Source organism: Canis lupus, chromosome 3, assembly GCF_048164855.1.
Source record: "Canis lupus baileyi chromosome 3, mCanLup2.hap1, whole genome shotgun sequence".
NCBI classification, from domain to species: domain Eukaryota; kingdom Metazoa; phylum Chordata; class Mammalia; order Carnivora; family Canidae; genus Canis; species Canis lupus.
The window spans coordinates 17683580-17704529 of NC_132840.1; the positions used below are offsets into that span (position 1 = coordinate 17683580).

The window sequence follows — 20950 nt, forward strand, 5'->3', positions numbered from 1 at the left end:
ATGCATTAAGGTAAATTCATTCACCACCAGATTTTCCCAGAACACTGAACAGATGTCTATCATCTGCTACAACAGGTAAACTGAAAACATGTAGAGACTAGAACTTAAAACCTTAGCCAAACAACAGCATTTTTAGTGGAGTCCATGTGTTAATGAAGCCCTAAGAAACACTCTCCTAGAAAAAAATATAATAACCCTTCCTAAATACTTTATTGTCTACCCTGAGATGGGATGCTTACAGCACAAAAGTGTTTTGCAGGCTCTCGTTCTCCAGAGTTGGACTCATAACTAGATTTGAGCATTGTGTGTTTAATACTTAGGAAACAAGTGTTTGAGGGCAGAGGCAGCCATAAGCCCAGATAAATCTGAGGAAGAGTGGGAAAGAGCTCAAGAAGCCCTAAGTGTCGATCTTTTCTGGTTTCCTCAATGGATATGCCCCACATTTACTTGAACAGTCTCATTTCCTTCCTTATATTAAATGAAGTTGATATACAAAATGTAAAACTATACATACTTTAAAAAAATTGAATTGATGAAGATAATTTCCACCCTTATCCATGTTGGAGTAACTAGCATTAGACATTCTACACAGCCATCAACAGCGGAAAAAATGGGCGAGGACACATGAAATGATGGTTTTCAGACAAATAACAGCAAGTATCACAGAAATAGATGAGATAAGCCCTATAATTGCCCCAGGCTCCTACCTGGAGGCACTTTCTGGACTACAGCATAGGACAGGAAACTGACAAAGCATGGCAGTATCACTGAACTGAAGAGAGAGATCAAAGTTCAGAAAGGTGGAGAATTTTCAAGGCAGAGTATAAGAGAGTACTCGTGATCATAGACATGTTGTCTTTTTAAGTTTCTGTTTCTTCATCTCTAGAATGGAACGTTTCTATTTAACCCACAGTGTCACTTAAAGGACTGTAAGACATTAGCAATAGCTATTGTTTACAAAAAAAAAAAAAAAAAAAAAAACTTACTATGTACCAGCTACTGTTCAAATTTCTTATGTTTACTTTGAACAACAACCCCCAAGGTAGACACTAATGCTGCCTCATTTGACAACTGAAAAATCAGAAGATTGTTGTGGTGGGCAACCTCTAAGATGGCAACCGTGACCCTGACTCCTAGTAGTCACACTTTTGTACAATCCTTTCCCCTTGGCTCTGGGTCAGACTTAATATGATTTCTGAGATTAGTTTATAAAAACACTCTGGTTTCCATCTTGGATATCCATCTCACTCCCTCTGAGGCACCCTACAGAGTCTCATGTGGCAAGGAACTAAGGGAGGCCACATGAAGAACAAGATGCTCATTAGGCAATAGCCACTGAGGAACTGAGATGCTCATTCTGACAGGCCATGAGGAAATGAGTCCTGCCAACAAAACTTGGAAGTGGATCTTCTCCAACTCAAGGCCTTAGATGAGACCACAGGCCTGGCTGACAGCTGAAACAGAGGACCCAGCTCATCCATCCATGTTCAGATTCCTGATGTACAGAAATTGTGAAAAAATTAATGTTAGTTCTTTTTGGCCGCTCATCTTGGGGGTAATTAGTTACACAGAAACAGATAACCAAGACGAGTGATATTAAATTATTTTCCCAAAGCCATGACAGTGTAAGTAAACTAGCAACCAACACCAATCAGGCTCTCAGTAAAGGGTAATGATTGTGATTAAGATGATGATGATGATGTTAATGATGAAGATGGTGGTAACTGGTGATCTAAATAGCCCAAAAAATTTTATGTTAAAACTCTGGCTAAAATAGCTCTCTGGATGAATTCTTCAAAACGCATCTTTCTTCTTAAGAGAAAGGAACAAAGACCAAGTCTGCTTTCTCTAGTTTCCTCTGGATGCAAAGAGGTTCATCACAAAGAGCCTCATGCCTACTCCTTCCAGACGGGATGGAACTGCCCGACAGTGTCCAGATCTCACTGAAGAAGGTTCTGGTGTTGGAATGAAATAAATATGCATACCAGAGGGAATCCAAACTCCAATCGCTGGGCTTTTTAAAAGCTCGTATTTGTATATTTGATGTGCAACCTAATTAGACCAGAACATCTTTAATTAAGTGTGTCAGCCCCAGTGGAAGCCACAGAGTTCAATGCTAATAAAGCTGATAAAGGTTTTTGTTTCCCAGACTTCTTTTATTTAATGCCTCAACCATGTTAAGCCAATCTGTAACATATGGGCAGTTCTCCCACTATGGATTTATCATTTGGGTGTTTCTTTCTGTGAATTAATGCAATCAAACTCCTGCCAGTGTTAATTATTTTTCTCCAAGAAGCAAATCCCAGAATTTAGCAATAACCAGCTGCGATTTACTGCTGGCAGTGCAACAGAAATGATGGACTCGTGCTGTCTGCCACTGCCCCAGGCAGACGGAGAGAGGCTTCTGTGCTCTGGGGCTGACCTCAGCTTTCAGTGCTTCCAGACACACGCAGCATTCTTGGCATTTGCCAGCCTTACCACCCTTTCAGGTGCATAAATCTCAGGGTTTGCAATAATCTGTCATTCTAGAAGTTTGGCTGGTCACTAGGAGACTATCTACCCAGCAGACTCCCTCAGGTAGAATACACTGTCTGCCTGGACTCCTTTGTCAGGTCTTACCAATAGAACAAAACTCCTTAAGACAAAGTCCTAACCTCTGGGCCTTTCTAGTGCTCTTCCCTGTAACTGGAATGCTTTTCCCTACATTGGCCCATACTGGTTAATCATTCATCCTCCCAGGCGTGGCTTAAATGTCACTTCTCTTTGTCCACTCCATTTAACAGAGTTCTCAGCCACACTGAAACCCTTCCTTAGTTCCCTATTTCACTGAAGCCCTTAGCACGGATCAAAATTACCTTTCTTTATTCATTTGTTTACTTTATTATCATGTGCCCCCATCAGAGAATATTAGCTCCCTGAGATGGAGTCATACAGCCTTATTTAGTGCTACATCCCCAGCTCCCAGGACTTGTAGGGGACAAGAGTAAAGAGTAGGTGCTTGGTCAATAGCCACATCAAGAATGGATAAGATTTAAAAAAAAAAAAAAAAAGAATGGATAAGATTTCGGGATGCCTAGGTGGTTTAGCAGTAGAGCACCTGCCTTCAGCTCAGGGCTTGATCCGGGATCCTGGGATGGAGTCCCACATCAGGCTCCCTGAAGGGAGCCTGCTTCTCCTTCTGCCTATGTCTGTGCCTTTCTCTCTCTCTCTCTCTCTCTCTCTCTGTGTGTCTCTCATGAATAAATAAGTAAAGTCTTAAAAAAAAAAAAAAAAAGAATGATGAGATCTCAAAGGAATGGCTGTGTGTCTCTTCTCCCCAAGTCCTGCTCTGCATCAGAAATACTACAGGTTCCAAATAACTGCAGGGGTTCTTTTGATGACTGATTGAGAGAGTTACCCACAGCCAATAATAGGACAAATAAAAGTCAACAACAAGACAGAATACGTAGCCATACTAAGCTCAAAAGTGAAGTAGATCAGAATTTAAAATAAGCAAATTGGGATTTGAATTCTGGCTGTGTGGCCTCAAGCAAGTCATTTACCCTTTCTGAATTTCTGTTTCCTTATCCATAAGAATGAAAACAACCATCACCAAAAATGTGTGAGAGCATAATTGGTAAGTGATGTTGTTAAACAAATGTTCTTTGGATCCGAACTGGAGGAAAATCAACCTCAGGAGACAAAACGGTATTGTCCTTGAAGATATCCACATATAAAGGTAAATATATAAACACCCAGCTAAATGATTAAATTATGGTGGAGGCCCACAGGAATATAAACAGCCCAAGGACCAATTCTTTAACATGCTATGTCTTGCTGAAGATACTTCAACATAGCTGCATGTGTCATCATGTAAAGAAGTTCCTAGTTCTGGGATGCCTATTTAAAAAGGAAAAAGACTAGACTTCCTTCACATTTACCTTCATATCTCTTTTCACTCACTCCAGCACTCCTCAGTTTCCCAGAATGGCTTGGCTGTTCATGGACATTGGACATGAGATGCTGATAGAACAGTGGTGTAGATACCACAGGCCCTTTAGGGTAACCAGTGAGTCTGGCAAGCTGCAACCCAAAGACAGCACTTTCTTGCCTGGTGACAGGAAGCATTAAGGCTGCTAGGAAGCAGAAAACTCAAAGGAGAAGGGAAACTGTCATTCATTGAATATCTACTTGAGGTTTCCACTGAGCTGGGCACCTTACAAACATTATGTCTTATAAACTAACTGGAAGAAGAGAATAAAGAGGTAGAGAGTCAGAATAGCACAAAGAGCAAATTCCAAAGCCAATAATGTTTTCCATTTATCCATCTGTTCATCCTTTCAACATTTATTCAGCTCCCACTCTGTGCAAGACAGAGATTTGCCATCTGTTTTGTGAGCCGTCTAACACATAAAGAGGAAGGGTTATGCTCCTCTCCATGCATGTAGCTGGGGAAAAAAAGGTTCTAGAAAAATAGCCCTCTTAGGGAACTCAAGATCTCAAGTCTGCTTTCTATTAGCTGAGAGGCCCAGGAAGAGAGGAACTGACTCTCATACCATGATCCCAGGCTATCCTGCTCTCCTCACTCTGATCTCTCCATGAATGGAAATCTAGCCTTCCACCAAACAGTAAGCACTGAGAGGCAAAGTTCATGCTATTGGTAGCCCAGTGAGTCTTCAGAGCCTAGCACACCATCGTCCATGCCATTTGTGCTCACTAATATCTACTGAGTAAATCTTTTCACTAGGTTCTCGACATGATCATTCTTGTTTTTAAAGTAGTTCCATCTTCTTCCCATGTAGACAAATGTAGTCCACCATGACAGGTGGATCAGGCTCTGATCCACATTTCAGGCCACTGTACCCCTGCTTGAATCACCCCAGGGCCAAGTGCCAGACTACTAGACACTCCTATAGCCCAGAGCCCACTGGAATAAATCAAATGAGCCAATCCTAAGGCTCTTAACCCTGCCTCACATATCCCTTCCCTCAGTAACCACAACAAAGGTTCCTGCTTGCCTTTTCTTCCCACTCTCTCTGACTCCAGGCTGGCTTGGGTCTTCCCCGTACAGCCTTTGTGCATGTGTGCATACCTTTTGTTTCTAGGGATCTGTGAGTGTTTACTTCCCCCTCATGACAGTCAAGTCCAAGTCTGTGCATCTTACCACGTATGATTAAAACAACCCCAGGATCCCCTTAACACAGACACCTAAAAATATGGAGCAGAAGAAATATACAGAGGAGGTCCTCAGAACCATGGGTGTCTGATCAGGGTCTGCAATCCTCATTAATGAGGATGGTCTTTACCTCAGGAGCAGCAGAACGACATGGAAAGCTTTGAAATCAGAACTTTCTGGTTTGATTAGCATGATTAGATTGACATTATAGCAAATGTTTTCTGAGCTCATCAGAACTAGAAAATATCTATCTCAGCTTTCTGTCTCAGGAAAATAAGTTCCAAATATTTGGGGTCATAATGTTTTATATCATGAGCTTTGCTATGTTGAGAAAAGAGGGGCAGTGATATGCACATACAGCAGGGTTTAATCTAAGTCTCATAAAATTAAATTGTTACTCAGCAACTTGCCCTCCCTGAACAAAATCACTAATAATACTCATCAGAACTCATGAATAACATTCATCAGAACTCATGATGTAAACCTTTTTATAACATGCTCAGATACCAGCTCTGAAGGGCTTACAAGCATTACCATGATCTTTCCACAGGCTTCTGGGTTCCAAAGTGAGCCTGATATACAGCCACAAACTGCAAATACCCATCTCGAACCCCTGATTAGGTTGACCATTCACACTTACCCAAAACTGGGAAGAGAGCTGAATCCCCTCTTAAAGCAAGCAGACTTAGAGTAAATGAGAAAGATGAGTATGTTCTGATTTCCATATTATATGTCCAATGTAAGCAAAGCTGATTTTATGACCATTCTTTCTCCTAATATCTTCCTTTTACTCTGTTTTGAAATTCTTAAACTCAAAAAAGTGACATTTACTAAGCACTGACACCTATCAAAACCTAAAAGATCCTGAGTATCCAGAGTAATGTTGAAAAAGAAAACCAAAGCTGGTGGTATCACAATGCCTGACTTCAAGCTGTATTACAAAGCTGTAATCATCAAGACAGTATGGTACCGGCACAAAAACAGAAACATAGATCAATGGAATCGAATAGAAAACCCAGAAATGGACCCTCAACTCTACAGTCAACAAATCTTCAACAAATTAGGAAAGAATAACCAATGGAAAAAAAGACAGTCCCTTCAATAAATGGTGTTGGGAATTGGACAGCCACATGCAGGAAATTGAAACTGGACCACTTTCTTACATCATACACAAAAATAAACTCAAAATGGATGAAAGACCTAAATGTGAGACAGGAATCCATCAATATCCTAAAGGAGAACAGAGGAAGCAACCTCTTTGACCTTGGCCACAGCAACTTCTTGCTAGACACAACTCCAAAGGCAAGAGAAACAAATGCAAAATTTAACCATTAGGATTTCACCAGGATAAAAAGCTTGTACACAGCAAAAGAAATAATCAACCTAGCTAAAAGGCAACCTACAGAACGGGAGAAGATATTTACAAATGACATATTAGATAAAGGACTAGTATCCAAAATCTGTAAAGAACTTATCAAACTTGATACCCAAAACACAAAAACCCAATCAAGAAATGGGCAGTAGACAAAAAAAGACATTTCTCCAAAGAAGGCATACAAATGGCTAACAGACATATGAAAAAAAAAATGCTCAACATCACTTAGCATCAGGGAAATACAAAACAAAACTACAATGAGATACCACCACACACTGGTCAGAATGGCTAAAATTAACAACTCAGAAAACAACAGATGTTGGTGAGGATATGAAGAAAGGGGAACCATTCCTCTTACACTGATGAGGGGAATGCAAACTGGTATAGCCATTCTGGAAAACAGTGTCGAGGTTCCTCAAAAGTTAAAAATAGAACTACCCTAGGACCCAACAATTTTACTGCTAGGTATTTATCCAAAGGATAAAAAAAAAAGTGATAAAGGGGCACATGCACCCCAATGTTTATAGCAGCAATGTCCACAATAGTCAAAATATGGAGAGAGCCCAGATGTCCATCAACAAACAAATGGATAAAGAAGATGTAAGGTGAATGAAATCTTCCTACTTGCAACCACCTGGATGGAATTAGAGGGTATTATGCTAAGTGATATAAGTCAGTCAGAGAAAGACAGTGAAAGCCATATAATTTCACTCATATGTGAAATTTAAGAAACAAAACAGATAAACATAAGGGAAGGGAAGGAAAAATAAAGATAAAAACAGAGAGGGAGACAAAGCATAAAAGACTGTTAACTATAGGAAACAAACTGAGGATTGCTGGAGGGAAGGTGGGTGAAGGATGGGGTAAGTGGGTGATGGGCATTAAAAAGGCCACTTGAAAAAAAAAAAAAGGCCACTTGATGGAATGAGCACTGAGTGTTGTAGGCAACTGATGAAATCCTAAAGTCTACTTCTGAAACTAGTAATATATTGTATGTTAACTAAATTGAATTCAAATTAAAAAATTTTAAAAACCCTTGGAGAACTTTAAGGTGGCAATAAAACATTAAATATTTTTAGAAATATATATTCATATATTAGATTATATACAGTATAAATATATGAGAGCTTCTGCTCTCAAAGCCATCTTGCATTCTAATGCAGAAGCAAGTCTGATAAATACAATTAGAGGAAGATTCTTAGAACAAGGAACAAACTTCTCTACGAAAACATCAGATATACCTGGCAGGGTGTGTGACTGGGGCACTGGACAAGGGGTCCATTTCTTTGAAAGCCTAAAGGAGCCTTTAGGACCAAAGTTGATTCATCCCCTTGATGCTGACCATAGATCCAAGGGCATGAGTAGGCCTAGAAAACATATCATCCTGGGGCAAGATTCACCCAAAAACCATAAATGTAGTCTGAGAGCAATGTTGAGGAAAGGAAGGTGAGAGAACAGCTACCTATGGCAACTTGCAGTTACTTGGGGACCCATTCTGGGACCCTGGAGAGAGATAAAGGTATTACAAAAAGCATCTAGTTAAACAAAAGAGTTAAGAAACTAAGGTTGCTGGGGTGTCTGGGTGGCTCAGTCAGTTAAGTGTCTGACTCTTGGTTTCCACTCAGGTCGTGATCTCAGGGTTGTGAGATCGAGCCCCACATCATGCCCAGCATGGAGCCTGCTTGAGATTCTTGCTCTTCTCACTCCTGTCTCTGCCCCTCCCTCTACCTCTCTCTCTCCCTCTTGATGAAAGGAAGGAAGGAAGGAAGGAAGGAAGGAAGGAAGGAAGGAAGGAAGGAAGGAAGGAAGGAAGGAGCTCAGAAAGCCAGTCATCCTGGCTTGAGGACTCTGAGGCGCCTCAGGAGCACAATTCTCAGTCGGGGTAGAACAGGCATGAGGGGAGAGCAGCTTTCACTATAAGCCAGGAGACTGGGAGAGAGGCATGCCTTATGGGGCTATTATGGAAATGTTCTTAGAAATAGCTTTATCCAGTTGAGTGTGGTTTGGGACCATCTTTCTAGAGACTTTAGTGTGTTTTTAGAAAATCGCATTTCCCAAACTATGTATTTCACTTGTATAAACAATAAAAATGGACAGAGGGAATCCAGAGACCTATCTTCATGTTCTTGCCCTGCCATGAATGGGCTCTATAATCATGGGTGGCTCAGGTTTCCTTTCTGAGCCTTTGCTTACTCATCTATTAAATGGAGAATATGGAATAAAAGGAATAATACTTCTATAATAATAGCATCTAATGAGCACCTTTTAGTGTCAAGCCCCATATAGGATATGGAGATGTACAGAGACAGAGAAAGATAAATACAGATATAGATGCTATCGTATATTCACATGACTATTCTCACATAGAATTTTTATGTGTATATTTAATATATTTACATCTATATTTAAATTATATTATACATATATACATAAATCCTATGATAACCTCATGAGGTATGAATGTGTCATTCTTATCAGAAGGATTAAGAACCTTTCTATAGATCACAAACCTGTAAGTGGTAATAGTGAAACTTTTTAAAGCAAAGGCATCCAAAGGCCATACCCTTGAACTTTCAACCACATAAGATTATCATGAGGGCCAGAAAATAAATAAAAGAACTGTGTATACGAAATCCTGATATACTCTAAAATTCTGGAATATTATTATGTTTTTTAAATAATAAAAAAATAAACAGGCCTTTCCTATTGCAATTTTATACAACACCCACTGCTTTTATTTCTTTCTTTTTTTTTTCCTCCACTGCTTTTCTTCTAGCATCTTCCATTCTGCATTCTGGCAATATTCATCTAACGTTCAAAGTTTAAAAAGAAAGATGCATCCACTTCTCAAATGCATTTGTGATTATTTTTCTATTATTCCATACACTGTGTTCTCATAAAGCCATCTCCAATACATCTTCTCTTGGTATCTGTGTCCTGGTTTATCTTCTCCTCACACCCTGTCTGCTCTGAGCCTTATAATGAAACCAAAGGTTAAATGTTTGTAGACTCACTCAACACCCACAACATTAAAACAATTGGATGGGAAATAATCTCATCTCAACATGCTGGGGGAGATGTGCTAGACACCCATTAGAGTTAATGGAAGTTACTGCCAAAAATCAAGGTGAAGGCTCTGCTCCCAAGGGCACAATGGCAAAGAGAAGAACAGGGGAAATTTAAATTGGAAAAACTCCACAGCTACATAAAGGACTCTAGGAATCTGAGTACTAGACTTTGTGAAAATCACCTACCTCTGAGAACTAGTTTCTAGCCTCGGTCTCAGACTAGCTCTTTCACTTAGTAGCTGTGAAATCTTGAGAAAAAAGTATTAACCTCAATTGGATCTTAGTTTATTCATCATTAGAAAGGGCATAACAGAGGTATATATATCTAAGCTCTTTATGATAGATTACATGGGAGGCTAAACGATATTACACATGCAGAATACACAGCACAAAGGAAATACTAAATAAGCTAGAGCTATCATTACTATCCTCATTATCATCACCATCAGAACTAATAGCAACTTTATGACTTTCACAGAAGAGAGAATGTCTTAGATACTAACCTTTTTCTCCAGTCAAATGGCTTCCAAGAGCATTATCATCACAAATTGCTAAGACCACCATGGCTACCCCTAAATCAGATCCATACGTAGTCACAGAGTGATTACTTTGTTTTCTTACACCCCAGGTCAGTTCATTCCCCTGAGGGCTCTGAAACACACACATTATCCCTACTTTACAGTTGGCAGAAATTGAGGCTCAGAGAGAGTGAGCTGTATTAAATAGGACATCATGTGTCATATCTGATAAACATGGGTCAAGGTTTTTACAAACCTTTACAAGGGCAAATCTGTGACCACATACTCATATCTTCCCAGCCCTTCTCTCTTTTGTCCCTGCACCATTACCACCATTTCCACATTCAGTCACAAGTAGTGCAGATCATAAGAAGAAGGTCACAAACCTGCAAATGTGGATTTTACACCCAGTCCATTCAGAGGGTATTTGTCCTTTGGACTTTCATATGGGATATTGAGGGCCCTTAACAACTGCCAACCAATCAGCATTTGAGACCCCTGAATGGATCAATGCTTCCTGAGTAGCATCAAGCATGTTCCTCTGAACCACTAGTACAGCGTCAACACATAAGGTCCAAATAGCAAACACAGGAAAGGAAATAACTTTCAAGTCTTTTTGAAGATATCCCAATCATAACAGGAAAATATAAGCTACTCTAAAACTACAAAGGGCTCCCAGAAATATCTAAAAATAGGAAGGTGGCTTTGAAAGCATAGAAGGGGAACGTGGGGGAAAACACATAGGTACACTGAGCATTGAAATGCCCACAGACCTCAGACTCTACCTTTTAGTCTGGATCCCTAAAAATCCTTGCCTAATTCATTTAAATATCTCCTTTTTAAACTTTCTTAGGAAAAAGTACTCAAAACTTGAAGTCCAACCCTCCCTCTCTTTATAAAGGACTTGGGATTTTGTCATCTTGGTCCCTTTGATGGTCTCCTACACGAATTCTTCATTAGGGAAGAATTCCTCATCTCTGGAGAGGCAGATGTAAGACAGAAGCAGATAGTAAGCCCTGGAGTTTAAAATAAAAAGGAGAAAAATGTCCGAACAATAACAACAAAACTCAGCAGCCCCAGGCCTGTGGACAAATCAAAGAATGGACACACATCATTTGGACAGAAGAGCCTACCATCAGCAGTCCAAGCCAGCTTCCTTCCCTTCTGTGCTACCTGATTCCCTCTCTCACCATCAGTGTTCATGGGCAGGTTGCCTTTGGTTTGACATGTCATCCAAAACACAAAACATTTCACTTGAGTTGAACACAGGTAAACAGAAACCTCAGTTATAAATGAAGAGCCTGGTGAACATCTAAAATGAGATCTATGACTCTTCAGGTCAGAAACATTCTCTTGCCAAGTCAGTTTGAGTCTCAGATTTCAATTCTATTTTTTTGAGCAAAGTCCCATTCATACATTACTTCACTTACCCCTCATGACAACACTTTGGGGTGGGTATCATCATTCCCAGTGCACAGATGAGGAACCTGAGGCAGGAGAAACTAAATTAAAATGCTCAAGGCCAGAAAACGCTTAAATAGTAGAGTTGGGATTCAACTACAAGTCCCCTAATTTCAAATCCAAGGCTCTTTGTACTACACCACCATATTCTCCTCACACCATACTTTTCTGCCAGACATGTCCGATACCAATATTAGGACAAGTTGTCATTTTTCTGAGGTTTGTGGTTGGCTCCACTTTGCTTTCTCTAAGCCACTCTTTCTTCTCCACTTCTATCCCCAGAAACAGTCCCCCTAAAAAATGAAGGAAACCTCCCCTTAAATTCTCCAGTGGGAAGGAAAAAAAATGGTTTTCCATTCCTTTCTTGGATTTATAGAGAACAGTGGAGACACAGCCCAGCCTCGGCTTTCTGCCGCTATTGTCCTCTGTATGTTTTATTCTTTCACATACACCTCAATTTGCCCTGGAAAGAAACAGATATCTGATATGACAAGTGTATGGGTTTTTTTTCCTGGAGATCTGACTGTTCATTTTTCCCTTGGAAGGGCCAGAGTGTCTTTCAAAAGTTTCAGCCCTGGGTTTTTGAGAAACTTATCCGTGTGGCATGTCTGTCACTTTTCACAGTCCTCAAGTGAATCTTGGCAATTTTCACATAATGGCATTTGTTGACAGGTTGTTAGGGCTGACAGTGAATATGTTTGAAAAACTGTCAAGCTGGTGAAAAAAAATTAAAGAGAGGGCCTCCTTACATTTGAAACAGCATGTTAAACTGTAAGTACGTCCTCAAAATGCAGAGACCTCCACTTCTCATCAAGTTACATGCTCAACAGTGACAGCCTGAGAACGTAGAATCCCTAAAAATTAGTGTCATCTTGTCACTTCAAAGGTCATATGGCACATTACCACTAAACTCTATTTATCTGCATAAAATTGAGTTTGCCTTTAATGCTCAATAACAGGTGAATAGAGAGAGGAGCCTTTGCAAATGTAGTCAGTATGATGCAATGTATTTAATTGGGCAAGTAGAACTGCCCAAGGAGTTGGCAGGGAGCCCTAAAATGAGGCACTGCAACTCAGTCAGGCACTTGGGCCACTGTTGTGGTTTATCTTTAATCAATAGACTTTCAAGGAATGAGTTAGCTGATGAGCAGTGACTGTGACAATGAATGGACAGAGTGGCAATGTCAGTTACCCACTAGTCTGACAAAAGAAAACCCACCATGTCCCAAAGGGTTACAATTACTGGGCATATTAGAGGTCACAGAGAATGACCAAGGACCAAATACATGACATTTTCTTATGGCCACTGAGATGTGGTAATGACCAAATCTGATTGCCAAACGCTCATGGCAGGGTGTGAGGGGATCATCACGTGCAGTCCTGGCCTAGACACCATGTAAGAATATGTGCTTACCCTAGGAAGCCTGCAACCTGGCCAGGAACCCAGGACAAGCACCTGTATCCTGAAATCAGAGTATGACAAACAATGAAACTTCCAGAAATTAAGAGAAGTAATGATGTAGATGTCATTGAGGCCTCCTCTTGGCTTATTCAACTTTTGCTTGCTGAGATCTCTTCATCACCACTAGATTTAACCCTGACTTTCTGCAGAGATGATCCTAGCATCAGTTTCATCAATTCTTTGAGTATGAAATTCATTGTACTCATTTTCTTGGTGATTGTCAACTATAGCCATCAAACAGGTATATCTAAAAATCAGCTATTCCTGAATTACTTTAATAATTGTATGTCCAGGGACTCCTGGGTGGCTCAGTGGTAGAGCTCAGGGTGTGATCCTCCCACTCAGGATGTGATCCTGGGATCCCGGGACTGAGTCCTGCATCAGGCTCCCCACAGGGAGCCCGCTTTTCTCTCTGCCTGTGTCTCTCCCTCTCTCTGTGTGTCTCTCATGAATAAATAAATAAAATCTTTAAAAAGTAGAGTTGTATGTCCAACTTACTTAAGCTCCCTGAGACTCAGTTTACCCATCTGGAGTATAGACCAATGCTATCTAGATGGACTAATGCTATTTGAGATGACATTTGTATAAGCATCATACCAAGTCAGATACATACTAGGTGCCCAAACATTTTCGCATAGAAGACATGGGTCCCTGAGGGAATGGAAGAGATTGAGGTCATAGAAATTTCTACCAACTTTGCTTAGTGTTTCAGATGGCTTTCTTTTCTTTTTCTCTAAAGCTAACCAATCTTCTTCTTAAAAACAGGATCTCTCTCTAGCCATCAGTTTAGTTTCTACAAGGACCTACAGATAAACTTGTGTCCAAGCACGCAGTGAACAACCTCTTGTATTCTTCGCTTCTGATTAGGAGCATTTCCACCAGGGCCTCCCTCCACTGGCTTACATCTAAACAACATCCTGGACTTTGCAAGCTCTGCAAGATGTAGAGTTTAATCAACCAAGAACTCTGAGGGGCTGGCAGAGCAACGCGCCTGAGGGGCAGGGCTGCTGTCTCCTCCCTGCCGAAGGAAGAGTTTGGTGTACAGGGGAGTCAAGTCTGATTTTACAGTGCTGTCTCTGAGATTACTCAGGGGGGTGGGCAAAAAGCTGACAACAGAGGGAGTCTGGAGCATTGGGATTTGCCTTCACAGCACGAGGCTCCGGCTGGAGCAGGGGACACAAAAATAAGAGAAAAAGCAAACACCTCTAAAGACTGCTAATAATGATAAAGAGGAATGAAATTTTTATTAACTACAAAAATACACAGAAAAGGACACAAGTCACAAATGTGTCTCAAAGAATTTTTATAAAGTGCCTGCACTCTTGTTATCAGATCAAGAAATGATCAACAACATGTAGAATGTGACCAGCCTCCTGGGACTTCTTGTCACCCCTTAGCCATCAGCCACTTCCTCCTCACTTCTAACACATGGACTCTGCTTGCTTGCTTTTGAACTTCACACAAATGGTATCACACCATATGTATTCTTTTACATCTGGCTTCTATCACTTACTGTTACCTTTGTGAGATTCATCCAAATTGCTACATTCAGCTATAATTGATTTTTTTCATTGCTGGATCGACTCTTGACAGACATTTGAGTGGTTTGGGGGTTTTGACAAATGTGAATATTGTTTCTGTGATCATTCCTGTACATGTCCTTTGGGCCACATATGTATGCACTTCTGTGGGGTATACACCCGGGATGGAATTACTGGTTATGGGGTCTGCAGATGTTTAGCTTTAATGGATAGTGCCAAACAGGTTTCCAAAGTGGCTGTGCCAAATTACACTCCCACCAGGCTTCTCCACACCCTCCCCAGCACATGGTGTTGTCCAACAAAATCTGCTGGTCGTTCTCATAGGTATGAAGAATAGCTACTTCTTATTGAGGTCTATCACATACCAACTCAGAATTAAGAAATTCACATATTTTATAGGCCTGAATCTTTCAGGAGCAATATCCCCAGAGTTTCTGATTAAGAAATTCATATTCAAAGAAATTAAGCAATTTGTCTAAAGTCACCTATTTCCTCTATGGGAACTGGGAAGGATACAATCCCAACCCTGTATGACCTCAAGGTCTATACTACTTCCCTGATGCTATGCTCTTCTCAACTGACTTAATTAAAGCTTTCTTTTCCTGTAAAGATTTCAAAACTTTCAACCATAATGATGTATCTCAGTCAGTTTGAGTTGCCATAATGAATTACCACTAATGGGGTGGCTTAGATAACAGATATTTATTTTTCACAGTTCTGGAGGTGGGGCCATCCAAGATCAAAATGCCAGCCTGTTGTTTGAGGGTCTACTTTATAGTTTGCAGATGCCTGTCTTCTGATTGTATCTTCACATGAGAGAGTGCAAAAGAGGAGAAAGTGTCCCTTTCTATCAGGGCACTAATCCCATTATGAGGGTTCCCCTTCCATCTCCAAGTACCATCACATCAGGGCTTAGGGTTGTGAATTTTGAGGGGACATAGACAGTCAGTCAATAGCACAGTATAACTAACCAAGCTACAAACTATTCCTATAAGTAGACAATCCAAAACTAGGCCACTAAAAGGGTAAAAATCATAGGAAAAAGCGGTCCACAATGTATGCAAATGTGAACATGTTAATGGTTGGAAACGTCAACACCGTATCTCAATGAGATAAGCTGTCTCTAAACCTTCTAAACTAGCTGGCCCTGCATTTTTGTATTTCTTTAACCACAAATACAGAGCAGGACATGCAAGGACTGTAAGATGGTTTTCTGGAATGGAGAAGAGACGTGGTTGAGAGAGGCAAAGAAAGGCTTTATCTTGTTTCAGTCCCCTGACCTTGGCCCCACTGAGGTGCTATGGATGATTTAAATGGGACATTTATTAACCTAGCCAGCCTCTCTTCACATTCCCCAGAACATATATCTCAAGACACAAATTAACCATATAACCTTAGCCCCCTCTTTAGTATTCCAGACTCCATCACTATCTTCAGCTCAAGTCTGAGCCTCTCCCCATTTTCTGACATAGGGGCCCCAAAGAAAACCAAAGAATACTTATATTTGGCTTTTCTTTCTCTTTGTATCAAGGCTGTTTAGTAAAGTTTTCTTCTGTAGCTCTACTGTCTATTATACCTCTCTTTTCTTTCTTCATTCCCAACCTGCCCTTTTAGTCCAAAATCCCATCATGTAAGGGAGTCATAGATCTGTGAAACATGTTTCTAATGTAGCTCATGCTATTCTGAAAGCCCCTGAAAATCAAGTTTCTATTGAAGATCTTAGAGTTGGGTGTGAAGGTGAACTAGAATTTAATAAATAATTTATAGTATCACCCTTAGAAGCATACATACACAGAAGCATGCATAGAAGCACCTATGTTTTTGAAAATAAAGTTAGAATAAAATCAAAGGAATACTGTAAAGGGGTACCTGGGTGGCTCAGTGGTTGAATGTCTGCCTTTGGCTCAGGTAGTGATCCTGGGGTCTTGGGATCGAGTTCTGCATCAGGATCCCCACAGGGAGCCTGCATCTCCCTCTGCCTATCTCTCTCTCTCTCTCATGAATAAATAAATAAATAAATTTTTAAAGAATACTGTAAGGATTAATAATAAAGAGTAATTTGGTGTATTTTAAGGATCAAAATATGAAATGAGTCAAAAGAACAAGGTTAGTACCTATGGATTAAAAAATAGCAGAAATATAAGGAATTTGTAACTTATCTCTTTCCCACAGTTGCTGAGATCATTTAGTTTCTGAGTTTACCAACTTCAGATGTCACATAATACACCAAGAGTAAAACAAGACCTACTCAGTCTTCCCCACTGAATTCCAACCAAGGATTTGCATCTAAGGTGTGACCCTGGGCAAGTAACAGGGTGTTACCCTGTTACAATAATTGTAAACCCTTAGGGATCTTTTAAGAACTAAATTCAATATTACATACTAAGCACTTACAAGGCCCCTGGGCACTGAGTAAGTCCTCAATAGCCATCAGCCATCATGGGGTGATAATGATCATTGAGATCATTTTGATGATGATGATGATGTCTCCATGCTAGGAAACAGGAAGTCAACAAAGTGGAGATGACACCAATCCTGAAAGCAGAAAGAAAATGCATGCAAAATTCTCTTCTCACTCTTTGTGTTAATCGTCAAGTTTCCTTATGTGCTAAAAACACAAGAACTTGGTGTTAGTTGTTTAGATAGGTACAAGTAAGTAAAGTAGAATTTGAATGTATATACAGGGCAAGACTTGAAAATGTTAAATCAACTAACAATGAAAGGTTTGATTAAAACAACTGAGAGACAACTAAGTGAGGCTGTCGGATGACAACCTTACAGAGAGGAAAAGGGTTCCCCAGTAGCTGTCCTTCACACAATAGGCTGCTCCAAGCTGCTAAGTAAGGCATCGTAACTGTTTGGTTGCAGCTTTGCAAGGCCACTCTCAGCCTCTCAGATCATCCTGAAAGAAGAGATAGGAAGAGTGTCTGCCAGCCTACCCTCCCTTGCAATGGGGCACTTGGGTGGTAGGCAGCTTTCCTAACCAGGAAAAGCCTAAAGCACCCAAGCCCTACACTAGATTCCCTCTACCCAAATTCTGTAATCTGTGAGCAGATCGCCAAAGAATTCATGCCACTTAGCAGTTTGTCTACCACCTTAGTTCAGTTCAAGATACCAGATCTAAGAGTTGATGTTCCTTCTAAGTTTGTAGACTCTGTTTAAATATGAATGAATAACCTGAGACAAACTTTCAAGCAGAATGTCATTCATCAGGGACATATTCACTTTCTTTCTTCCTGTCTTCCTGGAGCCCAGGTGCTTGTGTACCAACCTTTAGCTGCTGATGAACCTCAAATCTGATGGCCCTATTCATCTGATGCTTCTTCTTGTCTGAGGACCTTTTACAAAAATAGTGACCCTTTGACAAAATACCCAGTGACCATTCTTCAGATTCATTATGCCCTTCTAACACTAACTCTTTTCATGACAGTCCTTTTATGTCAGCAAGCAATGTCAATGAGACATCTCTTTGACTAACATCATAGACGATTTCACTGTTTCCAGGGTATCTACATTCTAAACAGATATATGTTAAGCCAACTAAATCGCTCTTTCTGGAAAGAGAGGCAACATGACTACAGCAATTCCAGGCTCCAGAGAGGGATCACATGTACGGTAGAAGCACTGTTCCAGCACGTCAGATCACACACAGACTCCATCTCTTAGGGGTGCACTGAGGATTTAGGTAGGTCATTGTGGCTGATTTCCTAGTTTCCTATTATAGTAGAGTACAAGTCTCAAAAGGGATCTTGTGGAAATGGAAAGAAGGGCAGTACTTATAGAATGCCTGCATGGTGCTAACCATGTATTAGATGTTATGAGAGCACAAAGGAAGAGAGTCTCTGTTCTGGAACTCATTAGGTTGACCTTTCCATCATTCCTTTTACAAGGCTGGGAAGTCCATTTCTATAATCTCCTTCCCCCTATGGATTCACATGAGACTCTGCCAATGACAGTAATTTGCATGATATTTGGAAGGTGGCAGAGAAGTAGATGCCATTGTTTTAAGAATACTCTGGCAACCAGATGTGGCAGCTTTACAGACCTCTCTGTGAGCTCCCATTGTGTAGGATGGTGCTTTATGCAGTGGCTCCTCATCCCCAGGGGCTGCCCCACTGCCCCATTGTGTAAAGCCTCGGTCATTAGTGACTGTGACTCTGATGTTCTGGCTTCCAAACCATCAAAACTTGACTTCTCCCACATTCATGGAAGCCAGGTTCATATAGTATACTTCTTTTTCCCATAATATATGTGGTGGTTCTGTTTTCCTGACTAATCCCAGACTAATACTATAGCTTTTCTTTTTTTTTTTCTCATTTTTTTTAAAAAGATGTATTTATTTATTCATGAGAGACACAGACTGAGAGAGAGAGGAAGAGACACAGGCAGAGAGAAAGCAGGCTCCTCACAGGGAGCCCGATGTAGGACTCTATCCCTAACCCTGGGATCACAACCTGAGCTGAAGGCAGGCGCCCAACCGCTGAGCCACCCAGGCTTCCTTTTTTTTTTTTTTTTCCATTTTATGAAAAATTAAACATGGCAGTATTTGCTAACTCCTCCTAGTGAGAGAAAAAGTTTAATTCTCCTCATTTTGAATCTGGTCTGCTCTTAGTGGCAGCAGATTCAGCTGTATCCAGCAGAAACAGCAGAGATTCAACAAGACAAACTAGTACATATGAGTCACATGTACTCAAAGGCTAAGTGCTTACCTGAATATGGAGCCTATTTACCATGTATGAATTATTGTTTACACAAGAAGAAGCCCATGTAAACTAAGCATACAGTTTATTTTTTTAAGATTTATTTATTTGAGAGAGACGGATAGTGAGAGAGAGCAAAAGAGGGGTGGGGAGAGGGAGAAATAGGCTCCCTGATGAGCAGGGAGCCTGACACAGGGCTTGATCCCAGGATTCTGGGATCACGACCTGAATTGAAGGTGGACACTTAACCAACTGAGCCTCCCTGATGCCCCCTAAGCATACATTTTAGAGACTTATCTGTCATTATTATATATCCCAATATACAATGTACATCTGCCCCATAGACTAATAATTAACCCTAGAATAGAAGTGAATTGATACGTTTACTATGAATGTACTGACTCTATCAGAAACAGATTAGAACTTGGGGAAGGCTATGTGTTCTCAATCTATGGATTTCACTAAACCATGAAGAAGATATACTAAAGCAACCTTATGGCCTGATTTCAGGACTGTGGTAGGTTTATCATTCTAAGCAAGGTGCTTAGAAAGGAAATGTTATACAGCTCTTGAGCCTGCTGTGAGACCCTTGATCGCTCCAAAATCCTAGGTAGATAGCAAGAATTAAGTGTGTCAAGAAAATGATTTCCAAGGCTCTTCTATGGGGGTCAGAAATTTAAAAAAAAAAAAAAAAATGCTTCCTAAAAAAAAAAAAAAAAAAGGAAGATAGCCACTAGGATGTGACCAGAATTTCTGAGTGATTATTACTCCTACAGCCCTAAAGTTTGAAAATGAAACTGTATTTGGAGACAGAAAATAGGAAAGACTATTTACCTCTCATGGAATCTAGGAGGTTTATAAAACAGAAGAGCCGTATTATACAACTTCAGTCGGCCCTATTGACTTTGTATTCCATGCAGACAGTAATCTCTGTAGGAAAACTCCAGGGAAATAGCAGTACTATTGTTTGTAGTTGATTCTATGACTTCAAAAAAAAATTGAATCCAGATCAGTAAGATGAGGCAAGAGTAGCAGATACATGAAAGAATGCTTGGGAAAAAAAGATTTTTAAAAAAAACTGCATACTCTAAATCTGTAATTTCACTCCTGGTAATATGTCTTTAAGCAAACAAGGAGGACAAGAATACACATGTACACACACAAACATGTTTAGTGCAGCATTATTTACTAATTAATTAATTGTAAGGAGTTAAATGGTGAAAAGGAGTAAGAGATTATGAGCTTAGAGGTGCCTGGGTGGCTCAGTCAGTTAAGGGTCTGACTCTTGATTTAAGCTCAGGTCATGACTGGCTCAGGTAGAGAGATCAAACCCAATGTCAGGCTCTATGCTCAGCAGGGAGTCTGCTTGAGATTCTCTCTCTCCCTCTCCCCTTCCCCCTCCATACACTCTCTCTCTAAAATAAATAAATAAATATTTTTTTAAAAAAGATTATGAGCTTATAAAACACTGATAGAAGATAATGTAAAATAATTTTAAAAGAAATTAAACAAGAAATAATGTCTATAAAATATCTAAATATTTTTTAAAATATACAACATGCTTCTAAATAATCCATACTTCAAAGAAAGAAAGATATTAGGGAAATGAGAAAATATTTCTACCTGAATGATAATGAAAAACACAATGTATCAAAATGTGCATGTTGTAC

General features: G+C 40.1%; 1 long non-coding RNA gene across 12 annotated transcripts in view; it reads right to left on the bottom strand.

The window, feature by feature from the left end:
• LOC140629701 (uncharacterized) overlaps positions 1-20950 on the bottom strand; it is an 802104-nt gene that overhangs the window by 698093 nt on the left and 83061 nt on the right. For 8 of the 12 annotated variants that reach the window (XR_012027527.1, XR_012027528.1, XR_012027546.1 and 5 more), the window contains one exon: positions 16975-17115. The exons of the other annotated variants lie outside the window; for them this stretch is intronic. This is a non-coding gene — a long non-coding RNA (uncharacterized lncRNA). The remainder of the gene's footprint in view (positions 1-16974; positions 17116-20950) is intronic. 12 annotated transcript variants of the gene reach the window in all.